A 24,880-nucleotide genomic window follows, 5' to 3' on the forward strand; every position below is an offset into this window, starting at 1 on the left:
TCAGCAGACGCAGTCGGGACCCGGCAGGCCATCTCTGACAAATGAGAAGCTCCTGTAACTCTACACCAGCCCTGGGTCCTCACAGGCAGACAAATGGATAGGCTGTGTGTAGCACAAGGACATATCCTATCTCTACTCCATGCACATTTCCATAGCCAAACCTGGAAATACGTTTAAAAAGATCCAAGTGTCTCCTATCGTTCCGTCAAGATGACAGATCCCTCCTTGGCAAATCTTGTCACATTGCTGCAAACGTCAGCTGACTCGTCCAACAGCTACATGATAGTATGTAACTCATGGATGTGTGTGGCTTCTGCAGATGTAGATCGGTATAATGCTCTTTCCCAGGGGAGAGCCTGTTAGGCCATGAGTCACATAGCTAGGGTATTCATTCCTAATGGCCGAATGCAGCCTGGGATGGATGCTGGCAGCCAACCAGCCTAACTCCTGTGTGTGTGTGTGTGTGTGTCTGTGTGTGTGTGTGTGTGTCTGTGTGTGTGTGTGTGTCTGTGTGTGTGCGTGTGTGCACACTGTATATGTCTCCATGTGAGCTTGTGTTTGTTTCCCTAAGTCTGAGGTCAGTGAAAAGGTTAGACTATTCCCTCTTGTCCACTATACACAAACTGTTTCTCAAGCAGAGCCACAGTACAGTAGGGTCTTCAGGAGCAATTGGTTTGAGTCCGGTCTGGTCATGACTTCAACCCCACGGAGGACCTCAGTCGCTCAGAGAGGGACTCCCACTGTGCTGCGAGGTCCTCTAGGAACATGAGACACAAGCACAGGACTTCTGTCTGGCCTGAGACACTGAGACATCCCACCACAGCACAGGCACAGCCTCACATGCCCATGGCGTGTCTGCCGCTTGTTAATACCAGCCCAGCAAAGCCTTCCCTTATTATTGTAAGCTTACCTCGCCTCAAAAGGCCCCAACAACACTGAGTTAGTTTTTTGCCCTTTGACCCTCTGAAGCACGGCCCGGTATATTGCTGAGACCCAGTCGTGTGCTGTGTGAGGCACACATGGAACAAGTAGTCCTCAGCACGTCTGGGTGGGGGGAGGCTAGCACGGTCTGGGTGGGGGGGAGACTAGCACGGTCTGGGTGGGGGGGAGGCTAGCACGGTCTGGGTGGGGGGAGGCTAGCACGGTCTGGGTGGGGGGGAGGCTAGCACGGTCTGGGTGGGGGGAAGCTAGCTAGAGAGCTGTGAATGTATAACTTGAGTTTAACATTGTATTTGTTTACTGTGATTAGTGACCACATTTATAACCCTATAAAGCAGGTCTGATTTTCCACTCTATCACCTAACAGTAATGAATAGTGCATGAGAGGACTATAATATACATTGTCTTAAAAAACGGGGGGGGGGGGGGGGGGGGACTCTGTAAACACAAAGTTCTTCTGTAATAATAAGAGTCTCACATGGTGTACACGTTTCTTTGTCGCTGACTTCATGTGATTTTCTGAAAAAATTGATCCTTTTCCAGGAAAAAAGAGCAGAGAGAAAATAACAGATCACATGCCTATTTCTGAAATACGATGTGCTTATTACTGTCTACGGCAGGGGCACAGCAGGTCTGCGGCATCGTGGTTGAAGTTCTTTGTTGACAGAAACGATTCGTGCTGTATCTTCGATAGGGTCGTTGTATTTTCTTCAAGTCTTTGTCTGCTATATGTAATTCTCACTCTCAGGTACAAAACAAACAGAGTTGGTGTAATAAAGTCTTTGATCTTTCAGACCCTTTTTGAACCTTGCTACTCCTAGCTAATCCACGGCGCTCCCTGGCTGGGGTGTGAGACTAGCCTGGGCTGTGTACCGCTGTGCCTTATGCTGCAAGAGGTCAAGGGGATCCGGTGCCTTCTCAGATAGTGCTCCTCCTGGCCTCGGAAGTGGAGAAGGTCACCCTGCTGTTTGACTTGTCTCAAATGAACTAACAGGAATTCACCTTGTTAGTCCTCATCAGCCTGCGCAGCTCTGGAAACCATTAACGGGACTGGCTTTGAGTTATGGGGATATAGCACAGAGTATCGTCCTGTTGCTCTGTTGTCCCCTCCGACTACTTCCTGAGGCCTTCACACAAGTGTACTTTGTCTACTTCCTTCCTCAGTAACTGTATCACTTGAAATCATTTGCTGTGACACATCTATACCCACATACTTCTTCTCTGGAGGTGGATGGGTTAACAATCTTATGAATAACGACCACAGAAAGACCACATGTGACTGGGAAGCAAACGTCTCCTTCTGTTCCAAGCAGCCTTCAGCTATCCCTGGGAGAACACTCACTCCTCAGAAAGACACTGCTGTGCCGTTTCGACTTAGTTTATCTACTTCCAAATGAGTCTCAAGTCGAAGATCAACAACAAATTCCCCCACAAGTGTCAACTTCGGTGTGGTATTTCTTCCTCCACGGGAGATGAAGAGGGAGAGCTTTATTCAGGGTAAAACTCCCGCTTCTGTGTGGAGACCGGGACATTTGTATTGAATTCAAAGGTCTCAGATGTTCCTTGGGGAGATTTCATCAATCCAACGGCCCAGTGTGCTTCCGCGACCACAATGCCACTGTTCTGGAGAGATATTTCGCCCTCAACCCACTACAAAGAGGCTACAAATAGCAATGGTATGCATTGCACGTCTCCAACATTCCCCCCCATAGACATTCTCTCAATAACAATCCCTTATAACAATCCCTTAATAACAATGTCTTATAACAATCTCTTATAACAATGCCTTATAACAATCTCTTATAACAATCCCTTAATAACAATCCCTTATAACAATCCCTAAATAACAATCCCTTAATAACAATCCTGATTAACAATCCCTAAATAACAATCCCTTAATAACAATCCCTTAATAGCAATCCCTTAATAACAATCCTTAATAACAATCCCTTAATAATAATCCCTTAATAACAATCCCTTAATAACAATCCCCCCCCAATAATTCTCACTGAATTACAGGACCCTAGACTGGGATGTCAACAGAGGGAGTGCAGCACACTGGCTTTCAAAACAACCGGCCGCCGGAACAAAACCACGGCAGCCCAAGGTTTCTCCGACTCGCACACCGTGCGTAGGGGCATGCAAAATAAAAAACACATTTTCCCCTCTCCTGAAATATGTAAAGAAAAGTGGATTAGGGGAGGCTTTAATGAAAGCAGTATATTATTTCTGGAGATGTGGGAGGTAAGCCGTCGGGGTTAAAATAACAAAAATAAAGGCACGTCTAGAGCTCATCGGGTTTAAACAGCATAATGGGGGTTGAAGTAGCTATGGAGCACGTGTCCTGTCTCACTCCCACACATGGGCCCTGCTTGTATGGTGGTAACTCATCCTAACAGGGAGGCACATGTCCACTTTCAACAGGTAAGGTGCCTTGGTTAGATTAGGTTGTTGCGTACACATGTAAGTAGTTACTACCAGCAGAGCTGGAGCAGCCCGCTTTGGCACGTGTTGGGATGAAGGATACCTGCTGTACCATGGCTGTTAGGATAGAATGGATGTCAATACCCTGCGAGGCTTCATGTTAACTGTTGGCGAAAAAGGAAATGGATGATAGAGAAGTCCCTGCTGTGTGCTTCTCCTATCAAATCATACCTTGAAATATGTTAAAAACTGACCTTTAGCTCTCCAGCAAGATGTTGTGAGGAAGCCTTTATCGGAACTTGATTTTCTTTCGTTGTGCAATTATAATGCACATGTACTGATCATTTGCAGATGGATATTTTTCCATTCTGTTTAGAGCACAAAGGCACGAAGAGGAAAGCTCCCACGCAAAGCTGACAGAAGAAAAAAAACAAAACAGGAACAATCAGAGGCACTACACGTGCAGTCATCTCCCGAGGGACAGGGACAGTGATGGATGAGCGAGACATCAGTTTAATCGTTGGACAATCAGAATCAACCCGTGCAACAAGAGCCATTAGCAGAGCCCCGTTATCACTTGCTATGGGCTATTTAACAGACTGTGGGGACATGCCCCCTTCTTCGATGTGTCTTGCCCTAACCTACATGTTTCCCACCACCGAACACCCTGCGTCTATGAAACAAGTCCATCGAGTAGAGGAGGGACTTGGGGTGAGAACATAGGTCATACTGTAATGCCCTAAGAGGCCTGAACCGCTCAGTCCCTCCCCGAGAAGTGATGCCCCTGCTGGGACGGCAGGGCTGCGGAGGTCTGTGCCAAGGGGCATGGATTCAACTCATTAACTTTGAGCCCCGACACTCAAGGACATCGGGGGGCTCCGCTGCAAGTGCGTCAACAAATCAGCAGCTATTGGCAAGCGACGCTGGGACAGGCCTTTGTGCATAAAAGGTCTCCGTTTGGGTCTGTTTACCTCAAAACAATTCTAATTGAAAGCCTGCTCACTTCCTGGAAGCTGTGTAGCCTCTGTCTGGTCACTTATCTAACCCGGTGAAATAGTACAGTTAATGCTGGAGACTTTACAATCAACAGACCGTCAAGGGAATCTGGTATATGACTAATGTAGTTTAATCCTTTTAGTCACACAAGGAAAGATGCAGTCAAAAATCATTAAAGAATTTGAGTTAATGACACAATTGCTGCTCCAGATGTCCATCTAAATCCCTGGACCCATTTCAGGCCAGGTCATAATAACTGGCCTTTTCATTCTCCTGCCCAGAGTCATAGGTTTCTGTCATACTGGTGGTAATAAGGTCATCAGGGAGACAAACAGTATGGCATGGCTGGCACTAAGGTTGGCACAGATCACTAGCAAACTCACAGAATGCAGGATGCTGCTACCAAGAACAATGCCTACCCTGTTACGGCTTCCCTCGGCCCCGATTCTGGCCCATGCCAGGCAGTCTCTCTGTCTCCTTTAACATCGGTTGGCGGTTGGCATAGTGTTCTCATCGCAAGGCTTAAGACATCAGGGAGAACGTTAAGAGAACATTAAATGGGTAAGGAACATTGCAGCCGGGACAATGAGGCTGTAGATACGTGTCACAGTCAGATCATGTGTTACTGTTAAGTACGGGGCTATGTTGAGGTGAATGGTCCTCTCTGTTGTGGTCCCAGGTATAAAACCTCACTTTATCTGTATTGGAGATCTAAGCATTCCCTGTCTAAAGGGCAGTGTGTGGTTTACATGTCCAGGGTGATTTGGGGGGGGGGGGGGGGAGAGGGGAGGGGAGGGTGATGTAACACAAGTAGTCTCGTAAGTCTCCGATTTTAAAGCCATTTAGATAGGAATGACCCGATAAACAACTTTAATGGACGCTAGACTGTAGTGTTCAAGGAGTTACAACCCCTTAACAACCACAAAATGAACCTGAGATATTCTGTGGCAGGGCAGGCACGTGTAGAGAGCAGCAGAGAGCTAGACGGGGGCCGCTCCTCACTCCTCACTCCCCACTCCCCACTCCCCACTCCCCACTCCCCACTCCTCACTCAGAGACAGAAGACGTGGTTCCCTCGGGTCCTGCAGCCTGGGTTAAACAGGGAAGCACTGCTGGTTGTCTGCGTCTGACAGTAAAGCTAGCCTACTGTAGCAGTGTCATATAGAAACAGTATACTACCTCTCCAGTGTTATGACAAGGTGTAAGACCACACCAGCTTAAGCGGTCGTTTTCAACACTCAGTTCCTAGTAGGGGATTGAGCAGGCACTCTCATTGGCTAGGTCTATATCCTGCGCTACTGACAGGGCAGGCACCTCAGAGGAGTGCCTCTCAGCTCCGCGGCAGCACCATGTCAAGTAGAAGAGCAATTGCTACCTCCACTAAGCCCCTGTGATTCCCCTGAGGTGATCCATCTTGCGTATTAGATTGTCACCTCACCTCAGATCCATTGACAAGTGTATGTGTCAACAAGGCTGCCTCATGCGTCCAGGGCTGGCTGAGGGTCACGTTGATGAGCACTCATATTGACACCTACACATAGGAGCACTCTGTACGCCTCTCAGCCCCCCCCCTGCCCCCCCCCCCCCGGCTGACATGATGACACACAGGTCGGAGGGCAGTCTGGGAGCTGTAGTAGAAAGCTGTCTCTCTCCGTCTTCTATGCCACAGGAAGGACTGTGAAGGTCAGGTTCTTTTGGAGGGGATTGAGAGATCTGCAGCTGCAGAGGCCATTGGATCCAGAGGAATGAAAGCTGTGGATCTCCAGTGTACCTTGAACACCGCCTTCACCAGCCTGACTGCAAAAACACAGATGTCCCACCGCTGAATAAAACTATTTGAAAATTCTGTCCAACAACAGCACATGTTTTTGTCATTAGAGGACCTTGTGGCCTTGGCCTTGTGACTCAGACATTGTGTAACTGAGTAAGGTCCAGACAAGACAGACAGACAGACAGACAGACAGACAGACAGACAGACAAGGCAGGCATGCAGGCATGCAGGCAGGCAGGCAGGCAGGCAGGCAGGCAGGCAGGCAGGCAGACAGACAGACAGACAGACAGATAGGTTTGGTAGTGTGCTACCTGTCTTGACCTGTGAGTGGACATCAGATCTGTCTACTATGAGCTAAACTGGTTAAGATTTCTAAAACCTTCAAACAGATTATTAGTGGCACTTGATAAACTCAGATTCAGAAGTATAGTACACTCTATAATAGTTAGTTATCATGTGATTAGACAAAAGCAAAGACATTATATGTCACAATGTTTACTGTGGAATGGACCTGGAACTGGAATTGTCTTTTGAACATTGTAAGTCATCCCCAGTATTTCCCCCCAGTGATTTTTATTGGAAAATTACCAACCACAAATTATTACACAAATAAATGCTTTGTTATGTAACCATAATTCTAGTCCTCAAGAATTCACTAAAACATACAAAAACTGCACACCTCCACCACCTTTTTCGTGATAAGAGAAACAGATGTTTGTAGTTTCTGGACTGTTTCCCCACGAGAGGAAAGGAAACCTACATAAACACAGCGATTGTTTTTGTACTTCACAATAGACACATTTGTCCGACTATTAGACTGGACCTGAGCAGATTTAAACAAATCATCCTCTAGCAGAGAGCTGCTCTGTGTGGCCACTGGCTGTCAGAGCTGCTTGTTTAAACAGCCCCAGACTGAAAGACTTAATGGCGATGCTGACAGCAGTCATATGAGATGTAGTGTCTAGTGAAGCTGTTGTGCTGTGGTTGAGAGCCCTCAGCAGAGTTGACGTGTTGTGGCTGCCCTCTCTTATGTAAGCTCAGGGGGAAAGGGGGCCTGTGAGATGGCTCCCCTCGCCTGTCCACTAACCAGACTTCTCTATTTGTTCTAGGAGTAGACCCAAACCAACTGGGTATATGGCGATGCACGCAGTAGTGTTTATCTTGCCACCTCAACCTGAATTATTTTTTCTCTCTCATGTCATCTCAATTCCATGTGGGAGAGCAGATACAGCCCAGCACTGAGCTGAGGGACTAAGAGAGGGTTCATGTCTTGGTGGAGTGCTAACATTGGATTGGATCCTGAAAATAGTCACGTTTCGGAATAAATTTGCAAGTTTGATGGATTTGCCCCCTCTGAGAGATATACATTACACTACATGTGCTGAGCACCTGAGGTCTAAGGAACAGAAATGTAATTCATATCAATTATGAATATGCAAATTCTGGCCTTAAAATACTTTTTTAACCGAGTAGAAGGAATCTAGAGGAATCTGCCGGGGCAGGAGATGAAGAGCAGCACTGTTGTACTGTCGAAAGAAGTCTCCGCTCACTCAGGGTCAATGCAATATTTCTGTCTCATCTATTGGGCTAAAAAGACCTTCATCAGAGCTTAACTGAGTAGAAGACATGTGATCGGTACTGAGTATTTTGCATCAGGGACAAGAGAATCACAAGAACTAATATTGATGGGATCCTGCAGGTATGCGTAGGCTGACCAGATAAGAGCCTTGCTCTGGCCAGATGTGGCCTGCATGATCTTCAGAGGGTCCGACCGCTGGCCCACAGCCCTCTGGCTCTTATCCTCAGTCCCAGCTTTCCCACATGGTGATCAGACAGGAAGTAGAACCTCTGGAATGTTCTCTGATCCGGTACAGGACAGTTTATCTGATAGAGACTGGGTCTGGTCTGATCTGGTCCAACCAAGGTCAAAGCAATTTGGAGGGTCAGGACAGGACAATGGCTAACTCTCATTTCTACACTCATTGTTCATGCTGAATCCAAACATTCCTATGCAACACACTTTTCTTTATTTCTACGAGGCATTAAAGCCGTTCCACCAGATAGGTTTTTCTTGGATATGGAGATTTTCCACAGCTAGAACAGGTTGTGATTTTACTGTTATTCATAGAAATTAAAGGTATGACATATTACCATGCATGACAGACACATTATTCCTAGAAAACACTCCCCTAGAGGGTGATTCAAATGTATGAAATGTCTATAAATATGCAATGGAGTTATTAAAATATTAGTGTAATAAATTAGCGGGATTATTGAATTTGTTTTTGTCTAGTGAATATTGCGTCAACATTATTTTGGATAAGATGCCAGCGCTATAAAACTGAACTTTAAACTACAGTAATAAACTACTGAAGGCTTTAATCACATTCTCACTTCACAATGATTGTTTTTTCTGGTAGTGTGTACAATTCATAGTAAATCTCTTTTTCATTACCATCCTGAGAATTGTTGGTGTACAGGGTGTTCCCGATGAGGATTAATAGAAAGGAAGGCCTTTAGTCACACATTTTTTGAAATGGCAGAGATAGTTTTCTCCAGCGATACCGTCGTTATTCAGAATCATTACCCTGTGAACATACCTCAAGTCAAGACAGGCCCCCTCTTATACACTGAGTTGCCAACCACTCCCTCACAAAGATAGCTGGTTGAGTTACATCACCCACTTCCTTTATACAGTGCCTTCGGAAAGTATTCAGACCCCTTCACTTTTTCCACATTTTGTTGTGTTCTAAACTCGATTTAAAATGGATTAAATTAGAAGAATTTGCCATCAATCCACACATAATACCCCAGAATGACTAAGTGAAAACACGTTTTTTGAATTTCAATTCAACTTGTTGAATGGTTTGTTGGTGACATTTTAGCATTTTAGCTCATTTTAAGAGTGTCATAACAAAGGGTCAGAATACTTATCTACATGAGGTATTTCTGGATTTCAATTTTAATAGATTTACAGAAATTTCTAAAAACGTGTTTTCGCTTTGTCATTCTGGGGTATTGTGTTTGGATTGATGGTGAATTCTTTTAATTTAATCCATTTTAAATTTAGTCTATAACACAACAAAATGTGTAAAAAGTCAAGGGGTCTCAATACCTTCCGAAGTCACTGTACATGTATCACTACTCTCAGTATGGCTACTCTCGTTCAACAAACATTTGGCTGGAGGCCTAGCATGTGAGTCATTCCGGTAGTGACCAATTCTACATTAGTGTAGAATGTCCTCTTCATGGACCCCCTTACCTCTCATCATCACACCTCATCTCCATACTTGCAGAGAAATAATTTAGGAAACTAGCTTAGCTTGAGACAGCTGCAAACACAACAGCCAGTGCTAATCGCTAAATCTCACTTCAGACATGCTCATCATGCTACAGGGAGTAAACAAGCTCAGCCAACTACAATAAGATCTGCATCTGCAACACAGCTGAGTTATGCAGAGAGACAGAGAGAGAGAGAGAGACAGAGAGAGACAGAGAGAGAGAGAAAGAAAAACATGACATGGCGAAATAAAATCCAACTTCTGGTGGTGATTTAAGACTTCCCAGTCTGCAGATTTTTCAAAGCAAGAGACATTTGAAGCATCCAAGAAGAGCAGATTAAATACTTTTGGAGTGGGAATGTTGACTGTCCTTCCTGTCGCGGTAGTCTTATTTAAAAGAAAGTCACAAAGGTTATTGTGTTGAAACAGTTTCCCTCTGTTGGTGAAAATCTGTGTTACTTCACTCCAGATGTCATAGTAAGTATTCAGCTCAGACTTGGACTGTCTGTTTGAGCTAAACTTATTCTGCCTCAGTAGAGACATCTTCAAATACTTCATATAAAAAACCTAAATAATATCATGACCTCTGTTGTTAGTTTTGCTATTTGCATGTTGTGGGTTGACAGATGAACAGTTTGGACAATCTTTTAGCAGGGAGAATATACAGTATGTACAGTAACATGTGGAATGCATAGGATAGATACATTGAATATTGACTGGGCAGCTTACAAGCTGTGAGACTGTGCAGACACTATTTATCTTCTTTGAAGAGGCAAGAATCCGGGCATCATTGACTATTACACCACCAAGCCTACGCCTGAGAACACACAGAGCCTTTCTGTCTGATATCACCAAGGGGATTGAACTAGCTATACAACAGGAAGGAGTGGGAGAAATGGAGAACACTCTGTTACACAAAGTCAATGTCATGTCTCTTCATCTCGCACAGAGTTTCCCTTCTAAGTTCAATTTTAGCTCCATGTTCACCCAGAGCTGCCATAGGGTCAGCTTTTGGCTTTTACAGGAAGGTGAGATATTTATCCCTGTGTTTGCTTTAGTACTTCCTGTCTGTGCTTGTTATGTCCTCGTCCCTTGCCTTGTCTGTGGCCATAAAGATACATTTACATTTATGGCATTTAGCAGACGCCTTTATCCAAAGCGACTTACAACAAATACATTTGTTTAAGTAAGTGAGTCATCTATCCATCAGTCATCATAAGATAAAGTAATCAATGCTCGGACCAGGGGCTATTGGCAGTCACAATGTTAGAAGAAAGGAAGATTATTTTTTTATTTTTTTATTAACAGGAGCGAAACTTGTACAGGGGGGTAGTGGGGGTGAAGAGGTCTTTAGGAGGGACCGTTAAGATGCAGCCTGAAGAGATGGGTCTTCAATCTACGACTGACTGTGCAGAAAAAAGATGGAGCACTTCACGAATTTCCCTTCGCAGGGGCCATGCTAATGTTCTGTGTATCGATCCAATTTGAGTATATGTGCCACCATGGTCAGCACTTTGGCCAATCACTTTGCTGCACATAGCCAACAATATGCAGCTCCAGACCAATCAGAAGCACCGATAGAGGTGAGATTCTCACACACAACATGGTTGACTATAACAGAAATGACAACAATTGCAATTATTTCAACCTAACTTGATTTAATTTCATACATGGTTGTAATTATTGGCAATAAGGGAATTGCACTCTAAGCAATCTAAGCTCTTCGTTGGGAAAAAAAAACAAATAATGTGTGCCTTTGAATATTAGCTACTAATTAATTAACTAATTCAGTTAAGGACTGTCCTCGTACAACCCTGACCTTTGAACCCTGACCTTTGGGGACGTGTGGCTGTTACTGTGTGGGATCCCTCGGCTCACACTTGTCAAGCACACACATATGAGGCGGCTCTCCAGTCAAGGCTGGGGATTCCAGCCATTTGCACGGCTGCATACGGTCCAAACACCAGTCACCCGGCCCAGCGGAGGAATGATTCACTCCCTCTGAGCTGCGTGACTCAAAGCCCTGTTCCCTCCCTCCCTTTCACCCTTCTCTTCCCCCCTTCACTCCTCCATGGATCTGAAGTCCTGCCAGCTCGGACACTATGCCAGCGGTCAGCTGTGGGATTGTATATGTCCACACAGTTACGTGGACATGCAATCAAAGATGCACAGGCGGAGAGATGACAAACAGATGTCAGAGAGTACAATCCTTCCCGTCGGACTGAAATAATGATTTAGTAGCAATTGTGTCTCCTAAAGAAAGTGTCAACTGGAAGAAAGAAATACTTCCCCAGAGCATAGTAATTAGATGAAAGATATTAATGCAATCTATCAGTGTGTACATGTATCTTTTCTATTTGTACTAACTGACTCCATTCCCTTCAGTAGTTTGACATTATACGTTGCATGTGAACCCTATTACTAACACAATCCCCAACAGGCACTCTGGTTTTTGCTCTGGTGTGAATCAGTTCATGCAAATTGGTGGTCTTGGAATGCGAAGAATCGCTCCTTTCATGAGCTCTCAGTCTAAATAAAAAACCCTGAGCAACTCGCAGAGAGGGGAGACGCGATCCCTTCAAATTGATCCCACATCGCAAAATATGTCCAATCCGGCCAAACCAACCAAGCTGAGGTATCGCATCGAACCGGGGTCCAAGCGGGCGGGGGCGCTTGCCGGGCGCTAAGAGGGACCAGATGATGGGACAGACGTGTTTTTGGACGGGGGCTTTCCGATTCCCATATTTTCTCTGCGGATGGGAAGAGGAGGAGTGCAGATGTTTAGGCCTGTCCTGCTGCCCTGAGGTCTCATATCCCTTTGTTAGGATCCAGATCGAACCCCTTGATCCAGATTACGTAAGAGGTAGCCCCGGCGGGACGGGATATCATAGCTCTGGTCACTTAAGGATAGAGTTGGGGTGTGTGCTGTTAAATTGGACCAGAGAGACCCTGAATAAGACAAGGGGAGTGTAATGGACCAAATATTTTAACGTCCTTAGTCACAAAAGTTGTACTCTGGGGCCCTTTTGAGTTGATGGAAAGACATCCCTATAGATTCCTCATGAGCTGAGAAGTAATTTCCTCGGTTTTTCACCAACTCCATCACAACTGCACAGTATGGCCTGGTGCTCTATAATGAAGGCAGTCACTGGATTGAAATGAGGGGAAAAGTCAGTCTGACCTGTGCTCAGAAACATGGTCTCATGTAGGCTTGAGAGCCAAACGCTACAGTACAGTATGGGAGCCAGGGAGGGGCCCGGGCCTTTCCGTCTCCCAGGACCCGGCAGGACCCTCCCTCACACACTTAACAAGCCTTATGGTGAAGCACAGAGGTAATACAGCCACAACACAGAAACAAAGCAGTTACATTATTTGCATCATTTGTTAGATGGGATCTCAAACGCCATTCTATTTTTTGTGAAATATTAGAAATAAATATTAGAGCTCCTTTTATTAATGGAATGACATGGCTTATGTTCGGTTATGTTCAGCAAGTGAAAAAGAGAAGGAGAGAAGTGAAGGAGTGAAGGAGAGCAACACATAATAGTTGATTCCCAAATAGTAATCATTATTGTATCAACTAGGGTTAAATGGATGTATTATGCTTTAGGCTGCTTTCCTGCGTAACTGATTAAATAGCTTTTAGCACAGATTATGACATAGTGTTGTGCAAGAGTAAGTCCTTGCCTGGTATCCAGAACTACCAGAATGTTGTTTATGGAAACAGAATGTATTCTGGCATGAGTCGGTAAACTTGATAATCAAAGAATGATGTGTGCTCACGGAGTGATCTGGATTTCTCTTTGGGTTTCTTCTCTCTATCGTAATCAACACAATTGAGCGTTTTGCTATTGATTACATATAATCAGCAGTATAAACACTCACATGGTGACTTAGGTTGAAAAGAAAACAGAGGGACTACTGCTTTGGCATCAATATTTTTACTCAAATAAATCATTTGTTTCTCATTCTAACAGTGTGGATTAAGTGCTATTAGACAATGCTTTTCTTATTCAAAAAGGACTCAACTGTGAATTGTAAAATAAATGCTCAAAGAGAGCCCAGATAACTAGCATTGTCAGCTGTCTTATAAATATGTATTATATCATTAAAGGGCTACACTGTATTTTACTAAATCCACAAACAAACAGACACATTTTTCGGGGAACTCTCCGCTGTTTTGTGGAGGGAAAAGCCTCTCTGTTTGATGTTTGGTTTATAAGAAAGTTGAGGAGCAGAGCAAGTGGCACGCCATTGCCGAATTCACTTATACAACAAGACTGACTCAGACAATAAGGCAAGGTTCCAATGCTGACAGGAACATGTTAATAAAGACACAATCCCAATGATAAAATCCCTGTTTACGATAATGGATTTACGATAATGGAATCCCAATGGGTGAATAGACTATGCAGACCTGACCGTAGGAAAAACCCAGTCAATATCCTCTTGAGCATCAGGTAAAGACAGAGAGGATTGAATCATTTAAAAAACAGGATATAGTCAAATAATGGGGGCATACATGCCACAGTCTAAACTTGTGAGGAGACGGAATGGAAAGAGGAGTAGTCGCCCAACTTAAACATCTCATTCTGTCTCAAAGCATGAGACTTTGTTTTCCATCAGGTCCGGTGGATGAGCTATAACCAAGAGCACCTGCCCCAACTATCAACAACAGACCCTGACAGATCCACATCTACTCATCCGGGTCAAAATAGATGTGACACGGATTCCATTGCTGCTCTTCAAATAAGCACCTCACAGTGTGCAGGAAGAGAGGAAGATGAGATGGAAAGAAGACAGAGACCTGACTGTCCTCTCAGCAATGGAATGAGAAAACTAAACACCTTGGTTTAAACATTCAATAATGGAATCCTCTCCCTAGTTAAAAACAGCTATGAAAAATGGAGAGAACACAGTTTATGATTCATCTGACGTTTTTTCTGTAAAACATAAAAGTGTCGACGAGTTGCAACGAAGTTCCAACACAAGGGGAGATGTGCCAAAGCAGCGCTGACCAACCACAGTCCCTTCATCCTTGCCTCTCAGACAGACCACAGCTGCCTCTGGTTCATTAGTGAAGCAACCAGTCTCATTTCTGTCTCGCAAATGGTGTTCATCTCCAATGCATGGTGTGCTGCATTCAACTGAGCTGTCACAATCCCAGACAGTGGCGCCAACACTGTTGGCTTCAGACTCAGACGTCCTACTGCAAACCGATGTCGGATAGATATAATATAACTTTAATAACTGTTGATGAGTCAGAAAAAATAAGAATGCCACATGTAGGTCCTAGGAGAGTACAAAACGTATGTTATTTCAAACACCTGCCCTGCTGCTTAGGCCCATTTCCTGGTGCTGTTGGTGGTGTCCCACGGTGAAAAAAAACATTTGCGTTCTATATGATATACACCTCCTATGGCAACCATGCTTTTGGGGGGGACCACACGTTCTGTTTAAACAAACACCTTTGAAACCGTCATGATATAGAATCCAAATAATAAAAAATAATTATTTGTTGTCCTCCCCGTAGGTTCCCATGGAGATGAAAGTACGTATGAGAGGCGTAAGAATATAAGAGTTACCCGAAGAGCTAAATCATCGCTGCCTCACTTTGCGCCCTCCTCTGTGGACATGTCCATATATGGAAGAGGAGGAAGTGATCGCGTCGTCAGCATTCCGAGTCGACACTCTGGCTGTGGACGAGTCTCCTGTGGAATCCTGGGAGATATGAGGGGTGACGAGGCCCAGCTGCTGACTCAGTGACTCATTCCTGCCTCGGCGGCCAGGGGAAAGGGAGCGAAGGGGAGAGCAACTCTCACTCAGACAAAGAACAGACCCAGCCTGGCCGACATGCACACTGGCCCAGTCAACACACATTTTTGTGTACTGAATCAATTTTCACCCTTCTTCTCGCTCTTAACAACGAGCAGATTGAGATACAATTGTTTAAATTTGAAATGGTAGCAAATATATGAAGTGGAAAATGAGACACAGCTTAAAGCAGTAAAACGAAGAACATATTTGGTGTCATACATGTTTTTGTGCTATGGTTGAAAAGTTTGCAGTGTATTGTGGGCCTGCAGATACACAATGGGTAAAAAGCTACATGTGCAGTGTTCTGTACCCAAGGGAACTGCGCTGCCGTAACTCACCAGTAGTCTGGTCTCTTAGCTATCTGGTCTACAGCAGAGCATCACAAGGCTGCATTGACCCACCGTGTGTGGTTAGGCTACTGGAGGAAACAGGTACAATACTGTGGCCTTAGCATAAGCAGGAGGAGGCAGTGGGTCCATGTCACCTCAGGCCATGAGACCAGCAGGGCTGCCCGAGACAGCTATGAGCTGGACCCTACTGAACCCTAAGTCAGGATGTTAGGGCTTCGGCCCCACACACACTCCCATGCCACAGACCAGAAAAAAAGAAGTGTTTTAATGAGAGTGTACTGTATCTAAGCTCTTGGATCAAGAAACCATTACATGCCTCTCAAGATGATTATGCATTCCCTACGCGATGTGATTCCTTCCAGGTTTTTGATTTCATAGCTTTAATGTGTGCAACAATGGTAAATCCGCCCAAAGAGTTTGTGTCGGGGGGGATGCCTTTGAAGACATCTCCAAGACATAAGGGTCTCATGCCTCCCATGAGCCCTCTGCTGCTGGCCCGCCGTAAATAAACTGAGAGTGAGAAGGAGATTACGGCAAATTAAGGACATCCCTCTGGGGAATAAGGATCTCAGACAGTCAATGGCTATTGCAAAGGTCATTTCCAAAACACCCCAAATAACTTTACCATCAATCAAATGTAAGTTTCATTGAAACTCAATATGACCTTCTCATATTATGAATACCATCAGAGCTCAATTTAAAGAATCTGTCAACACATAACTATTCGGGCACATGACATCAAGCGTGATTACTCAGGAACAGCCCTCCTAAAATGAATGATTTACCCTATAGTACTTCTCACACACTCTGGAACAATTAAGCAATTAGCCCTATCTGTCTCACATACACATTCTCTGTCTCACATACACACACATGCTCGCTCACACGCCCACGCCCACGCCCACGCCCACGCCCACGCCCACGCCCACGCCCACGCCCACGCCCACGCCCACACCCACGCACTCACACCCACGTACAAACGTAACACACGTAACACATACAAGAAGGGGTAGGAGAGAGAGGGAGAATAGCCATGAGTCATTCTCCAATTACCTACCGTCTCCGGCCTGGGAGTCTGTACGTTGCTGGAAGGTTATTGGAAGGTTGTTGGAAGGTTAGAGGAAGGTTAAAGGAAGCGCAGAGGGAGATGCAGTAACCTTGCCCTTATATGGCAGCCAGCGTCCTCCCGCTTCTCCTCTGAGTGCAGAGAGAACCCCAGGCAGCACAACGTCAGAAGGGAAGACATTCATTACGTAACAGACTTGGCCATGGAGGAAAAAATCTGTATACTAAAGCCCTAGTTTGAACCCTGAACCTGGGATTTAGTCAATGAAGTCCTTAGGAATGCCTGGCGCGGCCTGTTGAGTGGTGCTTTCCAGACTTGTCATGAGAACACAATCTGCTGTTTGTTAATCCAGACGTAGGACAAACAAACCACTGTTATTTTTCCTAGCGAGCTAGAATCCCACGTCACCACCCCAGACACAAGGATGTGGATATCAATGAGTTTGAAAAGCACCTGACTATGGGTATACTGTATCAAAGGGGACAATGGTGGTGCGTGTCATGATATAATAATAATAATAATAATAATAATAATAATAATAATAATCATGATAGCACAACACTAGGAAACTACTCATATTGTATGTGTGTATATCAGTGCAGAGGTCAGGAGAACGGCTAAGCATTTTACATCCGATAAGATCACAGTTGGACGTTAGTCGAATTGTGTTTTTCCACACAACTGGCTGTTCATGTCTTTGATTATACGCCGTATAAAGTTACTGAAATAGACATGAGTCAGAGCCATTCAGATCAACGAAGAGGCCGGTTTTGATTATGGATTATTGTTCAAAGCATAGTTCTTTAATTATTATCCAATTCTTGGGGGCTGGCAGCTGATACGTCCACTCCTGCTCTCAGCAAGTATGTCAGTTAAACAACGCCGGTGACGCTCGACATGGGGTCATAGGAAACTGTTGTCCTCATCAGAGCGTGACGGCTGTCATTAACGGACACACTCATCATTTTATAATTTATTTTGTTTTGTGTCAATGAAAAGTATGGGGTTTATGAATGGAAAAGGTGTGCCATGCAATGTGTCCAATTTGCCCACGTCATACGTTTCCATCTGCTAGTGATTAGGCATATTCAGTAGAGAGCCTTAGCAGCGTATCAGCGAAATCTAGTGAGGGCTAACTGGTCATAGGTAATCAGTGTTGGTGCTCAGGGTTGCCAAAACAAACAAAAAGTAACTACTGTAAAAGTAAATGTTTTCCAGGAAATATATCGGTTGAGTAGTGTTACAATGGTGCTGTCCTTCTGAATGGTAACTGAAGGCCATGTTGTTTTAAAAAAAAGGCTTTTTTCCTCAGCAAACTATGAGAGACAATCTGAAACCTCTCTATTTCACTTTTGCCAAAAAAGTGTGTTGGACTTCCAACTGTTAATTATGGGTTGTGACCTGTATTTCCTCCCATGTGATCTCTGGGTTTCATTGTTTGTTTTTGTGGATCCAACCTGTGGAAACCCATGACAATAAAAGACAATGCAACTGAGGAGAACTTAATGGGGCTGTTGCTCTGACGACCATCTTAGCATGCAGTGGTCATCCGCCTAAACCCAAGAGAGACGCACGTTTATACACACAATACTATGATACTTAAAGACGTTAATACACACAATACTATGATACTTAAAGACGTTAATGCACACAATACTATGATATTTAAAGACGTTAATTGTATAATAAGTTATATAAAGAATCACCATTATGTATAACTGGCGTGATTTTTATTCCATCAGCTAAACGCATGATGGATGAGACAGAGCAATCGCCGTTAACGACCAAATCTCCGTTTTTGGGGGACGCGCTCAAAGGCTAAACAGCTATGCTAGGGGACAGACAATAGCCTCACTTATTGTTGTTTAATTTGAGCTATGAATACTGCACCAGAGAACTCACTATTTTACCGCATATTAATCTATCCCTAGTCATTTTGGTCTGATGAGTTATGACCCCTGGAACATATAACAGAAAACAACCATTCTGAAGCAATATAAGTATATGTACTGGTTATGGAAAATAACCCTAATTGTCCTATCTTCAATGACAAAACAACGTTTCCCAACAGCTCTAGTTAGAGAAAACTTGTTCCATTTTTATGTGAGATAAGTCATTCTGCTGGAATTTACTAAAAGAAGTACAAATGTTTGGCAAGAAGGAGAGCGAGGCAGGCCCTTGGTCAGACCTTTACTGGAACTGCTTCATGAAGTCATCTGAACACGTTTCTGTTCACTGAAGGGTCACGCCATTCTTTTTAATACTGCTTAAAGTCTATCTGACTACTGAAATGTGACCATCTTTGATAAAATGCACATTACAGAGAACTGAACAGTTTTAATACTCTAGATATCGCTGAACATCAATAATTTGTTGTGTAAGTTCAAAGAATCTTTTTTTTATTTTGCATTCAAAAGAAAATAACAAATGAATGAAACAATATAATATATTATAGCATAAAAACATCAAGGTGCAGAGGGTATTGAAGGTATGTTTTTGCAGGGGACATATTACAGAGGTAAATACCTACAGAGTCATTTAAACTCATTCATTAATATGGGGAAATTGCTTAACCGCAAGCCCAAATATAAATGTAACAAAATCTGACACCCAATCAACACAGCAGATTTCATCTAGAATAAAGAGCAGCATTATTCTCATCTCCAGCCGGGAGCTGGACTTGTTGGCAAAACTTTGTCCTTGAGAATCCTTGCCACAAACTACATGAGCTGCGAAACCTTTTCTGCAGCAGTTGAACCTGTAGCCAAATGATTGTGATAAATGAGCTGAAAAATGTCATAACTCATCCACTCCCTTGATCTGAGAAACAAACTATTTGTTTACATTATTCTCCCTGGAAATGTGCATAGTGTGTGACATCACCTCTCACCACTGTGTAAAGCACCTTAAAGGGATAGTTCACTTTTTTACACCTTATAATCAGATGGTTCCTTACCTTGAGAGTAGTCTGTGGGCCAGGAGAAACTGTAATCCATGGTTTAGAGTTGTTCAAATAGCCACGACTAACTTTATAACTACTAACTTTAACCATCGCAAATAAAAAAACAATGGGAGTAAAAACTTTTTTTTTTTTTTTTAATCAACAACTGTAGCCAAATCACCTCAAAGTAACTTCCAATCAAATCAGAGAGCTCATTTTAGGTGATTTGGCCACAAATGTTGAATTTTCTGTTCCCCAATCACTGGATTACAGTTTATTCTGGTCCATTGACTACTTTCAAGGTAAGGAACCATGTGACTATAGATTGTAAAATAGTGAACTACCCATAAAACGTGGTTTTAATATGTTGACATTAAATCCACAGAGTTTATTGAAATGTCATATTACTATTTTCCAGACAAGAAAAATGACAGGTTGATTTTCTATGAATCAGCGGGGTATTGCAAGGGCTGTACCCCTAACCCAACATGAGGGAAAATAAGGGAAAATTCATACATGTGACTCAATGCTCTGCAATGGGACTGTGTTAATAAAATTGACTTGATATATGTAAACTGGTCCTATGTTGTTTAAAACGTAGAGACATGGGTTAAGACTGGAGAATGTGTTTATCCGATGCCTCTCTCTGCGCTCATAGCTGTGGTTAACCACAAGAGCAGTCTTACTGAAAGCATTCATTCATACCTGCTTGTACAGAGCAACCATTCCATCAGACAGAACGAATATACAGTCCAGGCAATTATTAAATTAGTACAGATGAGAATACCATTCAACCGACCAAAGACAGTAGAAAATATTATATAATAAATTCAAAAGTCAGGCACAAGAGTCAGGCAAAGCATCAGTGACAGAATAAGAGACAAAGAAATGTGACATTGTTGCGTTTATTTACATAGCAAAAATAACCTAATATGGGATCAGGAGAAACATGAACAACGAACCAAAGTTGATCAACTGATCAATGTTTATGACACGTGTACAGGCTGTTACAGCTGTAACGCTTTGAGGTAAATGTTAGCGCTTCATCACCTGCAGTCAGCCTTGCCATTCACCTCAAGTGAATGACAGGTTTATAGATGTGGAAGATTTTAGATTATTTTTACGGATCCTATGAGATTATATTAAGGGGGGAAAAAATCGGATATGCTAAGGTTTTAAAGACGGTGTGGTTTTAAATGCCTGGTGTGTGGTACAGTACGCTCATAAAAGTCAGCAAGGATATGCTATAAGCAGGCCAACATGCTAGTACTGAGCAAATAAAAGATATTTCCAAATATCACTCCTTTAATAGAATTTAATTTTCTACAGTATCTCTCTTTCTCTCTCTCTCTCTCTCTCTCTCTCTGTCTTTCTTTCTGTCTGTCTCTCTCTCTCTCTCTCTCTCTCTCTCTCTCTCTCTCTCTCTCTCTCTCTCTGTCTGTCTCTCTTTCTCTGTGTCTGTCTGTCTTTCTTTCTCTGTGTCTGTCTGTCTGTCTGTCTCTCTCTCTCTCTCTTTCTTTCTCTGTGTCTGTCTGTCTGTCTGTCTGTCTCTCTCTCTCTCTCTCTGTCTTTCTTTCTCTATGTCTGTCTGTCTGTCTGTCTGTCTCTCTCTCTCTCTCTCTCTCTCTCTCTCTCTCTCTCTCTCTGACCGTTAATCAACCATTGTTAGTTAGACGTTTTATAAACACCCTACATGCACCACAGTGATGATTTATTTTACGTATGTCATAATTTCTGTTTAAATGCAATCCATTTAGCATGAATCCTCATTCCATACCTTTGGGTGGCAGTATGTACCTTCATAGTTTCTTCATAGACATGTCTGTTCTCCATTTCCACCTCTTGGCTTGTGAGCTATCCATTTTTCATGATGATGATCCTTGAGTGTAAAGTTTTTATTTATTTTTATTTGTATGTATGTAGTTACAGGTATATTCCAACCAGAATCACAGCATGGTGCATACAAAAACACTGAATACACATTAGACTTTGATGAATGTTGAAGGATTCTCTAACTAATATCTCTTCAGAGTGACATGTCTAAATAACTTCCATACTTGTCAGTTGGTGAATCAATAAGGATGAAAACCAAAAAATGAAATTTCCTCTCTGACAATCAATATAATCTGATACTGAAAGGACTGTTTTGTGCGTTAAATTGTGATTTGCCAAAAGAAACATTTGATACTTTCATTGGGCTTTAATAAGTAAATATTTCATGAAGAGTATTGAGTAACATATGTCTCTCAGGTGATTGTATGCCAGCAATACAACACCTTTATTTTATGTATGCATAATATTTTCTTAGGCCCTCAAGATGACAGGTTGCAAATTCAGAATTTAATAAAGCGTTTTAATATATATTCACGGCAAGTACCAACAGCAGACTTCTTGATTAAACTTTAGTTTGAGCAAGGTCACACAGTTCAGTTTCTTTTTTTAATCTTTGTTGCATATGGTTTAACAGTTACACAGCCTGCGGACATAACGCAGGCAGTAATTGCACATCTACATTTTCTAAAAAACTAAATAACAATAAAAAGCAGGCTTTAATTTCACAGACACAGAGGCTGTTGTGCTTGTCGCTAGGCAATATACAGAAATATATTGAGGATGATTATATAATAATAAATGCACTGAATATGCACTGAATATTACTTTCACCTGCTATAAATAATTGTTCATATCATGTCTTTATTAAAATATGACCAAGCTTGTCTCTCTTTATTGGTGACATTTATGATATAGGCTGATCTTTGAGGTCTGAATTATTTGAGAAATACTTAGAACATATCTCAGGTTATCAACTTTAAAGGCTGGTCTAAAATGATTAAATGCAAGTATTGTACAAGGTTTAACTGCGACATGGAGCAGTTAAACCTTGTGTTACCCCATGTGAATGTTGTGTTGGTTGGTGTTTCCAGTCTGCAGATGTCCGTGTAAGCCTTGGTCAGAATAAGAATGCCTTCTTTCACAGTTAACAGAAATGTTTCCAAGCAACACCCTGTGTCCACACCATCACTCCCAGTGTTGCATCCACGATCATATGGTCATAATTCAAGAGGTATGGTTCCAGTACAATGGGCAGCTGATAAGGGCTGAGTGACCTGGTTTGTGTATTGAAATAGGCCCTGGTTTAGGCTGATAATGGTGTAGGTGCATATTCGGTTGAGCATGTGAATTACTGTAATGATCTTGTATTGTAGTGTACAATGTTGAAGATAAGATGGGAAGTCATGTTGCTTTTGGCTGAAACCCCAGGATTTGGGCAACCCAGATCATTCAGCAGTGAGTCACCATTGCAAAAGACAAAGCCAGTTAGTCGTAACACGTCCATTCCATGAGAGCTGAAGTGAGGAATTTGACTGTGGGAGAGATTTTCTTTTATGAGAGTGTGGCACCAAAGTTATCACTTTTTTTCTAGCAGGGGGTAAAAGTAACTCATCTATCCATTCATAATGTCCTGCAGGGATTCATAAATTAATTCACATGTCAGTAATAAATGATCTTGTAACAAATAATGTAGGAGTTACAGTCCTACCATCCATGAAAAGGAAATGGAAATCGTGTCTCAAGTTACTAGAGGCACCAATTTATTTCATGTTAATTTGATTGGGCACTGGAAGAAGACTGGGCCAAAATGTTCTCGGAGCCAGGGAAAGACTGCTGACTTTTGGGAAGCGAGAAACACGTTCCAGTACCGATGTTAAGGGCAGGGAAAGTCACTGTGCATGCCCATCACGGCAATTCATCAACAAAGTCTTTACTGATGTCTTCTGATGGAACACCCAAAGCCTACAGGAAACCTTACGATTACAGGCTTCACCAGACTTCACCTCATTGAAATTCCACAAAAGCCACTCATTATATGAGTCTTCCTCCTAGAGAAGCAAGGAGCGTGCCAAGGACATTTGCGCGATAAAACAGGGGTGTGATTTTATGGTGAAAAGACTCTTAAGCCATGGAAAATCACCCTGTAAAAGAGAAGAGTTAACAGGCTTCAGCAGTCAGCTGTTTTGTTTGCTTACCTGGAAAGCCCTTCTTGCTGAGAGCAAACCATCTGGGAGTTAATAGCCAAGAGACTTGATGTACAGTCTGGGTGTTCAGAGTTGTGCTTTGCCACCTCTGTTTTAGCTGAGAGGGGAAAATTGGAAGGCTATAACACATTTCAAGAGTGCGCTGTCAAAACTCTCAAGCCAAATGTGACAGTACCTTCTCTTCTGGATAATGTGATAAGCCATGGCAGAATCAGAAAACATTATTGCCAAGCATTGGTTGCCAGGAATTTGCTTTGGTGTTGCATGTTAAAAACCTATATTCTTCACAAAACAACACACACAATATCGATTCCATAAGTCACTAGTGCATCACATAAGGTATGCAGACACTAGTGCATAACATCAGGTGTGTAGGGCCTAGTGCATGTTCAGGTGACGGAGGTCCTTATTTAGTTTTTCTGATGGCAGTTTTTAAAAGAGATGATTTCCAGGGTGGGTGTGGTCTGACATAATGTTGCTTGCTTGTTTCTTTGCCATGGAGATGTACAGTACAGTTCTTGAATGGAAGGCAGTTGGCAACTTACAATTCTCTCCATTGTCAGGATGATGTCATGGTTCGGACTCCATGACTGCCATTCCCTGAACTGTGAGAGACCAAGAGCAATCAAGATTTAAAACATCTGAACAAGATTTAACCTTGTCATACATACTTACAAATGAGTTTCAATTCCCTAATTTCATTAAAACAAATCACATTAATTGGCCATTACCCATCTGCTTCAAATAAAGAATCGGCAACTGAGATGAGCGTATTTCCAGCCGAAGCCAAATTTTCACTCAGAATCTGTCAGTTGACCCATGTCTTATATTCAAACTTTATCATGCCTCTTTATCCATCCGGTTTATTCATAAGTGTTATGCTTTGATATCCCCATATCGAAAATATAATAAAGATAATAACATTACCATTTTGGGATATTTCCCTCTCAATGCCTAATTGAAGAGGTCTCAAGCAAACAATGAGCCAGTTCAACCGCTGTGTCCTTTATACAGTCCCTGTTTGTATAGAAATCACAAGATGGAAAATAGAGAAGCCAGGACCGGCCTGAGCCAGGCTGAGGACAGATTTCCAGAGTGCTCACAAACAGCCACGATCAAGTAGACTCCAAACCTCAGACGTGATGTGTTGGAGAGAACCTGGCCATTGGGAAGACTTAAAATCTCCTTTAACAAGCTCCTTTGGCTGGCTAGGAAATTTGCTGGATGATGACCTGGCCTGGTGTGACCTAACTAACTA

Source organism: Argentina silus (genome assembly GCF_951799395.1).
Source record: "Argentina silus genome assembly, chromosome: 13".
NCBI lineage: Eukaryota > Metazoa > Chordata > Actinopteri > Argentiniformes > Argentinidae > Argentina > Argentina silus.